A 14,046-nucleotide genomic window follows, 5' to 3' on the forward strand; every position below is an offset into this window, starting at 1 on the left:
CTTCACCTCCTGGGCTCAAGCTACCCTCCCACTTCAGCCTCTGGAGTAGCTGGGACCACAGGCCTGAGCCACCATGCCTGGTTACTTTTTTTTGTTGTTGTATTTTTGTAGAGACAGAGTTTCACCATGTTGCCCAGGCTGGTCTTGAACCCCTGAGCTCAGGAGATTTCCCTGTCTTGGCCTCCCAAAGTGCCAGGATTACAGGCGTGAGCCAGCATGTCGGGCCTAACTTCTATTTTTTAAAAAACAGTTTATTCATCAAAGAAGCCAAGGTGAGCTCATTTGTATCTCTTGACGATTTCTTTTCTTTCATCTGGTAAACATTTATACTCATGAGAGAATAAAAAGGAACAATTATTTAAGTGTTAACAGTAGAATAAATACAGAGAAACCTTTAAATAAGACCTGTTTTGGAATTGACAATCCATGTGCTTTAGGCATCTGTTAAAAATTATCTGGGAGGATTAGACTTTGAGCTAGGAAGTCAAGGTTGCTTCATTCTTAAACAATAGAAAATCACACTGGAAGAACAAACTGCTATTTACGCCAGAGCCGTGAAGCCCTCCAATGTTGGGATTAGATGGAAACACATAATAAATTAGGAAGAAAATGAAACTCATCCCAAAGTAATTGAATTTATTCCTTCGCAGTACTTGAGAACACACTGCATCTGACGTTCAAATCAGTTTCCCAAGGTAATCAATAAGACACACAGGAATTTAAAAAATAAAAACAATAATGTCTGCAACTATAGGATTAACCATTTTATAATGGAAAGAAAAGAGGGCATAGTTTTAAGCCCCCTTCCGATGCTGGCCTGCTGTGTTAGGATGGGCACATATCACAGATCTACAGTCATTCCTGAGCCCTCCTTTACCCTCATGTACTACAGTCCATTGATCAGCAGGTCCTGCTAATGTCACTCATTTAACATCTCTCAAGTCTATTGACTCCTCCCCACCCCTTTGTCTTTATCTTGTCCCTTTCTCCACATCTACTCTCCACATAGCAGTGGAAATTCCAAATTGTAAATTCGTTTTATTTAATGGTTTAAAACTTTTCAGTGAATCCCTCTTACTCTCTCAATCACATTCAGATGCCTTAGCCTGCCCTTTGTGGCCTGCCCCACCCACTGGAGATTTGGCTTTCCCAATCTCAAGTCCAGCCACACCCTGCTTTCTGTCAAGCAGCTCTGCCCACTGTTGCTGTGCACCTTTGCACAAGCCCCAGATATCCTTGGCTCTTCCCTCCCCTTTCCTCTGTGTGCTCTGTCACCTGAAACTCATCCTTCCACACTTGGCGTGGATATCGTTCTCTCTAGGGAGGCCTGGCTGCACCCCCTTCCCTCCCCAGCCCAGGTAGGCCCTCTTCCCCTGTGCTCCCCTGATGATCTGTGGGTTGCCCTCCCTGGGACAGCAGAGCACAGGCTTCTGCTTCCAAAGGGCACACTCCTTGAGGGAAGGAACTGTGTCTTGCTGACTGTCCCCATCTGTATTGTCCAGCACAGTGTGGCACATGGGGCATCCATAAATATTCACTGAATGAATTAATATATAGTTGGGATTTTATAATAATAGCATGAGGTCCCCATGCCCTAGAAAGAGTATAGGAAACACGAGACCACATTAAAATACCATGGCGAGTAAGCTCCAGAGAAGTTATATTGAAAGAGAGTCAGGGCTTAAGGTCGTCTCACAGGCCCGTTCCGTGGGACTTCAAGTTTTTGAGAGTTTCCCTGAAGGGTAAATGCAAACCTCTGCTTGAGTTTTTATTAAGAATGTCTGGGCCGGGCGCGGTGGCTCACTTCTGTAATCCCAGCACTTTGGGAGGCCGAGGCGGGCGGATTACGAGGTCAGGAGATCGAGAACATCCTGGCTAACAGGATGAAACCCCGTCTCTACTAAAAATACAAAAAATTGGCCGGACACGGTGGCGGGCGCCTGTAGTCCCAGCTACTTGGGAGGCTGAGGCAGGAGAATGGCGCGAACCCCGGGAGGCGGAGCTTGCAGTGAGCCCATGTCGCACCACTGCACTCCAGCCTGGGTGGCAGAGCGAGACTCCGTCTCAAAAAAAAAAAAAAAAAAAAAAAAAAAAGAATGTCTGATATTTTGGGCTGGGCAGCTCATGCCTGTAATCCCAGGACTACGGGAGGCTGAGGAAGGTGGATCACTTGAGGTCAGGAATTTGTGACCAGCCTGGCCAACATAGCAAAACCCCGTCTCTATTAAAATTGCAAAAATCAGCCCTGCATGGTGGCGCACGCCTGTAGTCCCAGCTATGTGGGAGGCTGAGGCATGAGAATCGTTTGAGCCTGGGAGGTGGGGGTTGCAGTGAGCCAAGATCAGGCCACTGCACTTCAGCCTGGGTGACAGAGTGAGATTCTGTCTCAAAAATAAATAAATAAATAAAATAAAAATAATAGAAGTATGAAAACATTTCTGAAAGTTTTGGAAACAAAATGAAAAAAGTTACTGAGGACTACTACACAACTACTTGTGTACTTGTGTATCCTCTGCCATATTTTTTCCTCAGCAAAATTGTAAAGTAATACAACCATTCAATATAAACTTTCAGATGTAACCTTTATATGTCTAGAAATTTATATTTACATATGTGCGAGTATATACATAAACACTAACAAAAATACAGACATGCTCATGCTATGTATTACTCCACTAACTGGGGAACTGAGCACATGGAAAGGAGAACCACGGTGTCAGACATCCATTCTTGCTTCTGTGGGTCCTGGTGGAGGTGGTGTGCCCCTGGAACCGATGGATGTAGCATGGCTTCTGGTTCGTACAGCTTCTTTATCACTGTGGGGGCAGCCGTGGCCTTGGCAGTCGGACCCTCCTGAGTGGTTTTATTGGTTTGCCTTAGAGTGTTTTTTATTATCCCCAACAATGATTCAGTAAACTGTTTATTCTGCTGTGGTTTCTCATTCTTATTAAACTAGCTATGTGGTTTTCTATTTTCTGCTGTTGAACTTAGACTTACACATTCCTTTTCTTGCCAACCTCTCTAATGTCTGAGTGATTTTCTGAAGCCCACCATTACTTTATTTTGGAACATGTGGAGAAAGAATGCTCTTCTCTGATGGAGGCTCAAGGAACAAGCCACATTGCGTCCCTGTAGGCTTACAATCTACTGAATGATTCTCTTTTCTCGTCCTCTTGTCTTGTCTTTGGAGACAATGAGGATAATGTTTGGGCATAGCAAAACCAGTGGAGATACCACTTAATAACTCTGGAAAGAGTGTCTGCCGTCAATTATTTTGTCTCTTTCTATCATGAGATGTATTTTACATCTTTAAGTCCTCAGCTTTGGGTCCCAGTTGCCAACAGTAAGGCAAAGAAGTTCCATGCAACATCTGTTTTAAGGGGTATTGGAGACTTACTGGTCAGAAAGTATCTTGGCACTTGGCTTCCTTATTTTTTTTTTTTTCAGTAGAAATAAAGTGAGGTGAACTGATCATAGAATGTACAACACTAGGTGAGTGTTTGCAGGTGGAGAATGAGAGGGTCATGACAAAAAATACTTTGCAGGTCACTGCTTTGAATAATAGGTGGTGTGATTTTCTGAGATAGGGAACACGGGAGGGATGACAGTGAGGCAAGGTCACAAGTATCCTTTTGGACAAACCTGAGGTGCCTATGAGGGGTGTCAATGGACATGGCAGTAGGGCAGGAGGTAAGAAGAGAGGCTGTGAAGAAGAACTGGCCTGTAGTTGGCTAAGGGACATCTTTTTTTTTTTTCTATTATATAAGAAAAGGAAGGTTGAAGGAGTTCCCATCTGGTAGCTGAAGTTCTGTAAGAACTCAGGAGCTCAATGTCAGTTTGGCACCTCAGAATTCTGTGTCCTTTTCCTGGAGTTATGAAATAACATAGTTCATGTTTATATGACTTTTGAGCAGAAATTTTTATCAATAGCTCTTTCTATATTATCTTTTAGAAGTCTGTATTTCCTGGGGGTGGAGATACTAATCTAAATCCTTATACATGCCAGCATCCTCAGTGAATCTAATAAAAAAAAACTTCAAAGTTCGAAAGCTTCATACTACATAACACGTTGAAGCTAAACTGAAGGAGACAGAATGATACACTTCATAGTAATTACTAGCAGATTTTATTTTAAACAGCTAATTTTCACTGAAGGAAAATATAACCTTTTATATCTTCCTACTAACTTGTTTTTCAAATGCCACCCACTGGCATTTGAATGCTGACATTATTTAGGCAGATAACTAATGAACTTTTTAAAATTATAGAGCCCATGCTTAAGGTTGAGATAGAAAAGCTACTATGAAGTTGCTGGAAAACCACAGCAAAAAGATTGGAACATTGACCACAAGGGAGGTGAGTTATCTGCAGGGAAACATTTTCCTCAGGGATGCAGGGCCCTGATGTACACAGGCAAGGCTGGTGCTGTGCTTGCCGAGTCACTGCCAAGGTCCTCAGCACTTTCACCACCAAGGAGGGGAACTGTCTTTCACTAAGGATGGGTTTGCTGCATTTGGGCCACTTAACATGAGCATTGACAGGATTAACCAACTACTATTAACAGCAAAGAGAAGGGGAGGAATGGGGGAAGAATGAAGATTCCTTCACATTTGAGTCCCAGTTTCCAAAGCACATTCCCTTTACAAGGAGTCTTGCTCATTTTCTTATTCAGTTCACAACCACATCACTCATTTCCGCAGGGCCCTGTCCAATGGGCCTGACCAAAGGCGGAGGCATTGTGCAGTCCTGGAGATCTAATCCTGATGAGTTTATGATGCTTTTGGGAAAAGAAGACTTAGATAAATGAAACAACTAAAGAAAAGTTTAAGGCCACAGCTAAGTATTAAATTGTGCGGAGCTGAACTGACTAAATGCTATAAGGGTTCAGCAGAATGATTAATTAGGGTAGCTTTGGACATGAAGGAAGATGTTGTGGAAGGAATGAGTCTTGAAGAAAGGTGTAGAGCTGAGATGTTTAGAAAGGAGGAGGGCAGAATTTCAAGCAGGAGGAATATTGTGACTCAGGGTTCTCAGGAGCAGGTGCTTAGGAAGCTCCTCCCTGGTGATCTGCCCACCTCTGGGGACCCAGGTAAGCAGGAAGTAGCGAAAGGGAAGGAGCCTGTAAAAGGATCTGGGGAAACACAGTGTTGTAGGAACCCAGTCCAAGCAAACCCAATCTCTGGTTTTCTCCTGCCCCTTCTGATTGATTAATTCAGCAATTAACAAGTCTATATTGCTTACTGACTTATTGTTTATTCATTCCCTTTAGTAACCAAAAATAGAAGGGATTCTAGAATATCATCTGGCTCCATCGCCTGTGCTTCAAGGCAGGCTGTTGATCAGGACCTCTCTCTGAAAGAAAGTGATGTAGGAAAAGAAGAGAGGAAAACAGGCACAACAAGAAACTGGAAGAGTAGACCTCTGTGACCGTATTGGGTGGCCTCCCACGGCCTGGATTGACTGTTGGGAATTGAGGATCACGTCGGGCTGCGTGAATTTCTGGGTTTGTTTGTTAGTTCCTAGTCCAAACGGGAGAATTATGTCCAGGCGTCTTGACAAGTCATGCTGTTTGGGAGCACTGTAGTTCTGAGTATTGGATTAGTCTATGGGGAGTGAGAAAGTGCTTTTGATAGTACTATAGACATTTTGCCAAAATTTACTGATTTTTCAGGGACACTGTGTTGCAGTGAACCTGCCACTACAAATTGACCAGCTATGTCTGTTGGCATGATTTACTCTCCCAGCTAGGCAAAAGCCAGCCTATTTTCTTACATTTTTAAAAAATTTATCTTACCATTCCACTTAAATACTTCTTTCACCATAGTTTCTTTATATTCTTACTTTTTTGCAATATGTGTATTTCTGTAAATCATCTCAAATCTTCTTTTCTTTTTTGGAAGGAAGGAAAATATAAATATGCAAACAAAACATTTTTAATCCTTTCTTTAGTTAAAATAAGGAATTCTGAGGAGAAAATAATAAAAACATCTAAAATATTCACCTGCTAAGAGGTGAGGTAGGATTAAACTAATCCCTGCAATCTATTTCTTAAAGACTTCTCAAGACAAATAATTTGCATTTCTTTGATGCATTCTAATATCTGACAGCGCTCATTGTCAAGAATCTACGTTTTGCTTAAATTCCTAGATCACATTTTAATAGGAGTGAGTTCTTTTTGACTTTGTCTCCAGGGTGTTTTTCCTCCTTGTTTCCAGCTGTAGGTCTCCCAGTTTGAAAGTCATGTACAGGAGATGCTCCTACTTCATCTGGTAAGTCCCTCAGGCCTGGGGTGATAGGGACTCCTATCCAGGTGAGGTTATTTGGAGTGTGTAGACTTAAACCTGAGGACCATTATGTCTGCTCACTGAGCAACTTGCCAGGCAGGATCCTGAGGTTTGCAAGATGGCTGGTTCCAGGCTCCTAGGGATCAGGCAAGTTGTCTCCAGATTGCCACAGGGCCAGAGTCAGTTCTGGGGGCATCTGGACTTTTGCAGGGTGCCCCTTTGAGGGCCATGTATTCCAGCACCAGGGTCTCCTATGAGGTCCCTCAGGGACGGGATCAGATATCCTCCCTTCTTTTCATCTTTCCCTCCAATTCTCTTTCTGGGTTTCCACTCCATTGCTCTTTAGACTTTGATCCTCTGTGGTACAAGCCACACAAAACGTCTTAACCCTTTTGCTATGGTAAAGCAGAACCAGTTCTTAGAAACAAAGAACTAATATCTTAGAAACTCTCCAGGAGAGGAAATGAGAAGCATTGATCACATCTTGGTGAGTCACTCTTTCCCTAGGAAGGAGAGCATAATTTAGTTGAGGAAACAAAACAACAGACACCCACCCCAAGTAATGCTTTTATGAAGTTCTGACTACCAAGGAAGAGGAGCAGAATTGAATGGCATTCTGATTTTGTTATAAGAGCACATCATAAGTTTAGAGATGATTGATTATTAAAAATCATACCATAGCATCCTCCTTTTCTCTAGGCACACTGAGCACGGTTTGTTTGTTTTTTTGCCTTTAAAAAATTAGATATTTCCCAAATTTGTTCATCTTGATTTTTAAAATTCAATTTCCTTCCCCAGATCCTCATATCTGTCTTTAAAATTAGGTCCAATACTTGGTGCTCCATGAAAGCTCTGTTTGAAGCTGAGAGACAAAGCAAGGTCATGTCAGGGTTTTAAATGCCATTTAGGTAACCATTTACTTGTTGCAGAATTTAGTTTCATAATTTTTATAACTATACTGCTTTGATAAGTCATGCTCAGCCCTGTCCATGACATCTAGAGAGTCAACCCTTCTTCAAGGCACCAGCATCTCAGATTGCTTCATTCTATTCCTATAATAAGTATTTCCTGGGGCTATAATTGCCTGAGCATATGGTGAGAGTATAATGTGATGAAATGATACATCACAAGCTGATCCTAATCACCTATCCTTAATCCATTACTTCCAGATCACTGGGGCGTAATTTCTAAGGCATTTTTTTCAAGCTCGCTCAGTTTCTGCGTTCTTTAGATATCATACAATTGCTTTCAGTAAATCTGCATTTCCAGCACCAATACAGCCATCAGGACTATCACGCTGTGGACTTCTTTGCCTTTTCTGGGTCACAAGGGCTGTTGTCCTTTGGGCAAGAAGCTTCTGCTCAAATGGCTGAATGCTGAGATTGAGAAAGTGCAGCAGCTCCCACCTTAGGGAAACCACATCCCAGGGTTCTTCACGCCTGTGCTGCTGCATTGGGTCAGTTTGATGGTTTTTAAGCTTCTACCCTGGCACTCCACCTGTTTTAGTTAAAGTATATATTTGGCTGTAAGTTCCATGAACGCTTCCTTAAAGATGGCTTAGCCTCAGGAGGCTGAGGCAGAGAATTACTTGAACCCAGGAAGTGGAGGTTGCAGTGAGCCGAGATCGCGCCACTGCACTCCAGCCTGGGTGACAGAGCAAGACTCCGTCTCAAAACAAAAAACAAAAAAAACAAAAAAAAGATGGCTTAGCCAAATCCAAATCCAGGTTTGTTTGCCCCCTAACAAGGCTGAGGGTGGATGGTTGGTTGTTAGCGTTGGTTCAGCTGTAGCCAGGTTCTTAGCTCTGCCTTCTTAGTTCTGCTTCTTCACTGCAAGGTTCTTAGCTCTGCCCTACTTAGTTCTGCTGCCTTTCAGTCTCACAGTTTTTGTCTCATAGTTCCCAAGTGGAATCTGCAGTACCAGATGTAATGTCAATGAGCTACGTACACAGGTAGGAGAGCTGAAGATCAGCAGTACCTTCACCCTTTCCTAGAAATCTGAAGCTGTACTTTGTCAGCCACGTCTTTGGCCACACCCACTTGCAAGGGAGGCTGGGAAAGAGATGGCTGTTTGAGCACCCAACCAGCAGTGCTGCAAATCAAACAAAAGGGAGGCATTCTAAAGTCTTTATTTGAGGCAGTCCCTATACTGAAGCTGATGCTGACTTGGAGAGTCCCACAAATTATGAGACAGTGTTGGTCTCCACTACTGAAGATAAAAATGCCAGATACCCACCTCATTTGCAGCTATGGTGTGGGAATCTCTGAGAGAGAGAGAGAAGTTGAACTTGTATCCAGCTGCACTGGAAGCCAGCCTTACTCCCTACCCCTCACCCCACTTTTTTTCTTTAAGACAATTTAGGTTGAGTTTTCTGACACTTGTAACCAAATACATCTTAATTAATACATATATACAGTATGTTTTTTTCTTTTTCTCGTGTAAAATAATAAAATTACTTCCCCTAGTATTCTTTTTGTTGCTAACCATTTTATTAGTTTGAGAGACCAGCTAAAACTTCAAATCCCTTTGTCTTCTTTCTTTCCGTGTGCCCCACCACCAAAAAATCTATAGTGTCTGTCTCGCCTTGATGACCTTTAGTTCATAAGATAAATCATGAACAAACATAAAATTACACTTACAATAAAGTTATCCGAAGCTTCTCTCTCTTCCCATTCCCATATTTCACACCACACACTTTTGTACATTGACCTTGTTTCAGAGACTATTTAGGGGACATGGTAGCCAGCCTCCAAAATGGCCTCCAGTGATCTCAACTACTGATAGTCATCCCCTTGTGAACTGCTTTCTCACATTGAACCAGGTTGGTCTGGTACTGCATTCATGGATGACATGTCGTTTCCAAGGTCAGGATATTCAAATCTGAAATTTTTATCTTGGTCTCATCCTCCTTCCCTCTCTCTTCCTCTGGGGAAATCCGGGTACCCTGCTGTAAGCAGCCCTATGAAGAGGCCCATGTGCTGCGAAGCTGGGGTCTCAGCCAACAGCCATGTGCGTGAGCTTAGAAGTGGAACTGCCAGCCCCAGTTAAACCTCAGATAATGCAACCCCAGATGTCACTTGGATCGTGGCCTTCTGAAAGATCCTGAGTCGGAAGCATCAGCTGATCTCGTATTCTTGACTGGCAGAAACTGTGAAAAAAAAAAAAAAAATGTTTGTTGTTCTCAGCTGCTAAGTTTGTTACATAGCAATAGATGCGTATCTGTTACATAGCAATGGAGAACTAATATGGGTGGCTTAACCTAATTGACGACAGAAGATTAAAAAATTAAATAACTGCACGAAGGAAATGAGACAAAAGAAAATAAGAATAAGGAAGAGATGATGAAGCCAGGAGTTAGGTTTGAATACAAAATACATGTGGCAAGGTCCTGTGACTTTGCTAGAGGTGATCCACTGGTTTGTCCTAATGATTTTGGCAGTTGGTGCTAAGAGAGAAAAACGCAATTAGTACAAACCAGAAAGAAATTTCTCCAATGGATCTTTGTGAAAAGAACATTGTGTAATGCCATGAACAAATGTTTCAAAAACATTTTTGTCCTGTAGAAATGAAAATTATTTGTTCATATTTTATAGCTGGAGCCTCTAATAATCATATGATTTGTAGGAAATAAAATGTTTCCCTTCAAAATGAGATAGCCTCAATTTTAGACCTAACATAGATGGGTCCAGGTATGCAGAGCTCCCCAGTATAAAGAATTGTTCAAAGTTAGAGCTCAAAATTCAGTGTCCTTTACTACAGGCACTTTTTTAAAATTGAATTTTTAATTGATTGTTTAATGTGAGAATGCATTTGTAAGACCCAGTCAGAAGTATGACCTGTGAATGTGGAACACTTGGATGCAATTTAGAAATCTCTGGAAAATAAGTCTCTTATGTTATTTAGCCAAAGGTTTATATTCAAAAATCTGCCTTCATTTACTTACAAGACAGCTAACTAATCACTTCACATATGGGTTTCCTAGAGATGAGCTTAGTTGAGGATAATATACACTGGCATGTATAATTAAATATGTAACATTTTTGGCACTGTAATAATAAGAATGAACATAGCACACCACGTGCAACAACACAGATCAATTCAGTGCTGGCCAGGAGCCTGCTTGTATCAGCTCTCTTCCCAACTCTGAGACTGGTGATTTCATGCTGCTAACTTGAAATCAGCCAGTTGTCAAAACTTTACCAGCTCACCCCTGGGCGAATTTCTCAAATAGAATGTTGAGTGAATGAAGCAACAGAGTACATGCCGTATGATTCCATTTATATATAAACTATAAAAATAGGCCAAATCTATGCGTGTAGAGGTCAGGAGAAAAGGTTACTTGTGGAAGGAGGGTGGTGAACAGAAGGGCATGAGGCAGGCTTCTAGGATGTTGGTGGATGCTGTTTTTCGACTTGAGTGCTGGCATCGTGGACACGTTCATTTTTTGAAAATTCACTAACATGAACCCTTATGAGTTGTACTTGTTTTTGTATGTCTCTCATCTTTCAATTAGTTAAAAATAACAAAAAAGTAAGCAAACTGTTAATTTAAAAAATGAGTCAACAAGATAAAATATTATAAAACAAAAATAAAAGAGAAAGAAGTATAGTAGAAGTATAATAGAAGACACTGAAATGTCCCAAATGGAACACTGCAGGAATTGGCTGTCCTGATATTTAACAGGAGTGAAGATTTCTCTGAAAATTTCCCTTCAGACAATCCTTCATCTCTTTCTCTAAACTTCTTATGATCTTGCCTTAATGGGGAGCATGAAATTAATAAATAATAGGTTAGACTCTATTATATATAAAAATCTCCATAAATATTACTTATTGCCACCAAGCTGGTGATAAATATTGGGTGACTGTGAGTGTAAAGCTATACTTTTGCTGACAAATACCTGGAGTTCTGCTGTTTATGTTAGAAACCATATGATTTTATAGCCAGACACACTGGAAATCAAATTGGCACCTAATTAGCATGCTAAGGAGCATGCCAAGGCTCTTAAAATATAATCTTAATAGGAAAAGTGCCCCTAAGTGCTGTGCTAATGTAGTTTAGTTCATACATTCCCTATTTGAGAGTTCCAATATTTTTGCTCTGTTGCTTGACTGATTTAAAGTATACTCGAAGAATCTGCAAAATGAAAACAATCCTTTATTAAACAAAATTTAATTTCTTTTGGACTCAATATCCATAAAGGGGAGATAATAATGATAGCTAGGGAAAATTATCAGCTTGAATTAAAATATATCAGCAAAGTGTTTTTCTATCTTGTAAAAGGGAAACTATTTCTTCAGGGGAATGTCATTGTATTTCCATTGTTCCTGACTGGCATTTCTTTGAATTTGATTCAATTTTTAAAAATTACATAATTACATGGAGTCTATACAGTATAATCCCTCATGGGCTGGGGAGGGTACAATGAATAACCAGGTTATAATTTATTTGTTCAATAAGCTTCTGACAATCCTGGGGGAGACAGGACACATGTGAAATTGATATTTATAGCATAAAATGGGTCTCCCTGAACATGAGTTCTATCGGAATTTAACTGGTACTATCACAAGGGGATGTGGAGGAGGTTTCTAGTCAGATATATTTGGGACGGACTGGGTTAATTAAATACAAGTTAACTAGTTTTTCTTATAGCAAGACTTTTCAGTGCACATAATATGCTAATGTTAATATGAATTTCTAGGATGCAGATAGACAATAATGTAGTTCCTGGACTTTTATATTTTGGGAACATTTGGTCAGATAACATCTTGGTTGAGAATTTACATTGACCAATGTTGCAACTCAGGATATAGCAGTAAAATGAGGAGGTGATAACATAGAATTTGGGTTTAGAGGTCCTGGGTTTAATTCTTGGCTTTTCTACTTGCTAATTTTTAGAAATTATTGCAGAACTTACATAAAAGAATAAAACTATTTTAGGTTTTCCCTTTTTCAGTGATGTGATGGAACTGGTTCCAAAAATTTAAAGAATTTTTTTACCTAGTTATTAAACACAGATATTATTAAACATTTATATATATAATTATATATATATTTGCAATTAAATTATATATAATTATATATATTTGCAATTAAATTATATATAATTGCAAATATATACGGTCTATATATATTTGTATATATATGTACATATGTACATATATGGATAATTGCAAATATATATAAGGTCTATATATATTTGTATATATAAAAACCTTATATGTATTTATATATAAATAAAAGTCTATATATATTTATATATACAAAAACCTTATATATATTTGCAATTAAATTTTATTAAGTAAAAGATAATACACATGCAAAACTTATCGCTTCCTAATTATTTTATTATATTTTATGATTTTCTGTGTTCCTGTGGTTGTCATTTATTATTGTATCAGTATGATGGAAATACTATATAATTGTGTGCTACTGCACATCCCTTCACAACTCTATGTTCACTGATATCATGTTGGTAGCTTGAAATCAGCCTTGGTGTGATATTTATACTATGGAAAGAGGCAAATGCAACAAATTTGTGCCCTCGCTCCTCTCCAGCTGCTTGTTAAACATTCACCAGCACGCCACTGGTTTTAGTGACGATTAAATGTGATGATGTGTATTAAACTCCTTGAACACTGCCTTAGTTTTGGGACAAGTAGAAATAGTGTAACCGGATGCTGTGAGGTACCTATGGAGAATTTTCTTGCTTGCTTCCAGAGGTAAGAAGAAAAGAGACTACTGGAGAATTAGGGCCTTATTGAAAAGAAAGATATGAACTCCCTGAGTTCACTTGGAAAAGAGTCAGATCTTGCCTGAGGTGCCAGCTCTGGGGCTAAAGAAGCTTTGATCAAGAAAATAAGAAGGTATCTGGGAGTAAGAGAAGGTGGTCTTTTGTGAGGAGGGAGGTGTCCCTAAAGAGAAGTCACCTGTTCCTTCTTACTATCCCTTGAGGCAAGAGTGTACTTGGCTGTTAGTTGCCTTGACTAGTAAATTTTGTGAGTTTTAAAAAGAAGTTGCTATTGATATCCGTATTAACTTCCTATTGCTGCTACAACAAATTACCACAAGCTTTGTAGCTGAAGACAGCAAAAATTTATTACCTCACATTTCTGGAAGTCAGAAGTTCCAAACAAGTCCAAGGGACTAAAATCAAGGGGTTGGCAGGACTGCATTCCTCCTAGGGGATCTGGAGGATAATCCATCGCCTTGATTTTTTTCTTATCTCTGCAGAATGTAGAGGCCACCTGCATTTCCCGGCTGCTGACCCCCTCCTCCATCCTGGAAATGCCTCAATTTAGTCTCTGCTTTCATCATGATATCTCCTCTCACAGCTTCTTCCCACTTAGAAGGACCTCTCTGATTACACTGGGTCCACCAGGATAACCCTGGAAAATATTTCTATCTCAAACTCTTCAATTTTATCACATCTGCAAAATACCTTTTGCCATTTAAAGTAACATATACACAGGTTCTGGAGATAAGGATGTGAATATATTTGAAGAGCCACTATTCTCTCTCCCGCTGTCTTACAACCAGATTGAATGACCATTTAAGTGAGGTCTTGTTGACTTGCTCCCGTGCTCCCAGAACTGCAGAAAGAGCATCCTGGTCAGAGAGAGACTGCCCTCTTGAATTTCTATTTCCCAAAGAATGCAAACTATGGCATCTACCTGGTACCAGAGCCCTGAAATTAACGTGACAAGAAATTGATAATACTAAGTGATAAAGTTTCACTGGGACTAACTCAGTGTGCAGTAGT

This window comes from Symphalangus syndactylus, chromosome 4 (assembly GCF_028878055.3).
Source record: "Symphalangus syndactylus isolate Jambi chromosome 4, NHGRI_mSymSyn1-v2.1_pri, whole genome shotgun sequence".
NCBI lineage: Eukaryota > Metazoa > Chordata > Mammalia > Primates > Hylobatidae > Symphalangus > Symphalangus syndactylus.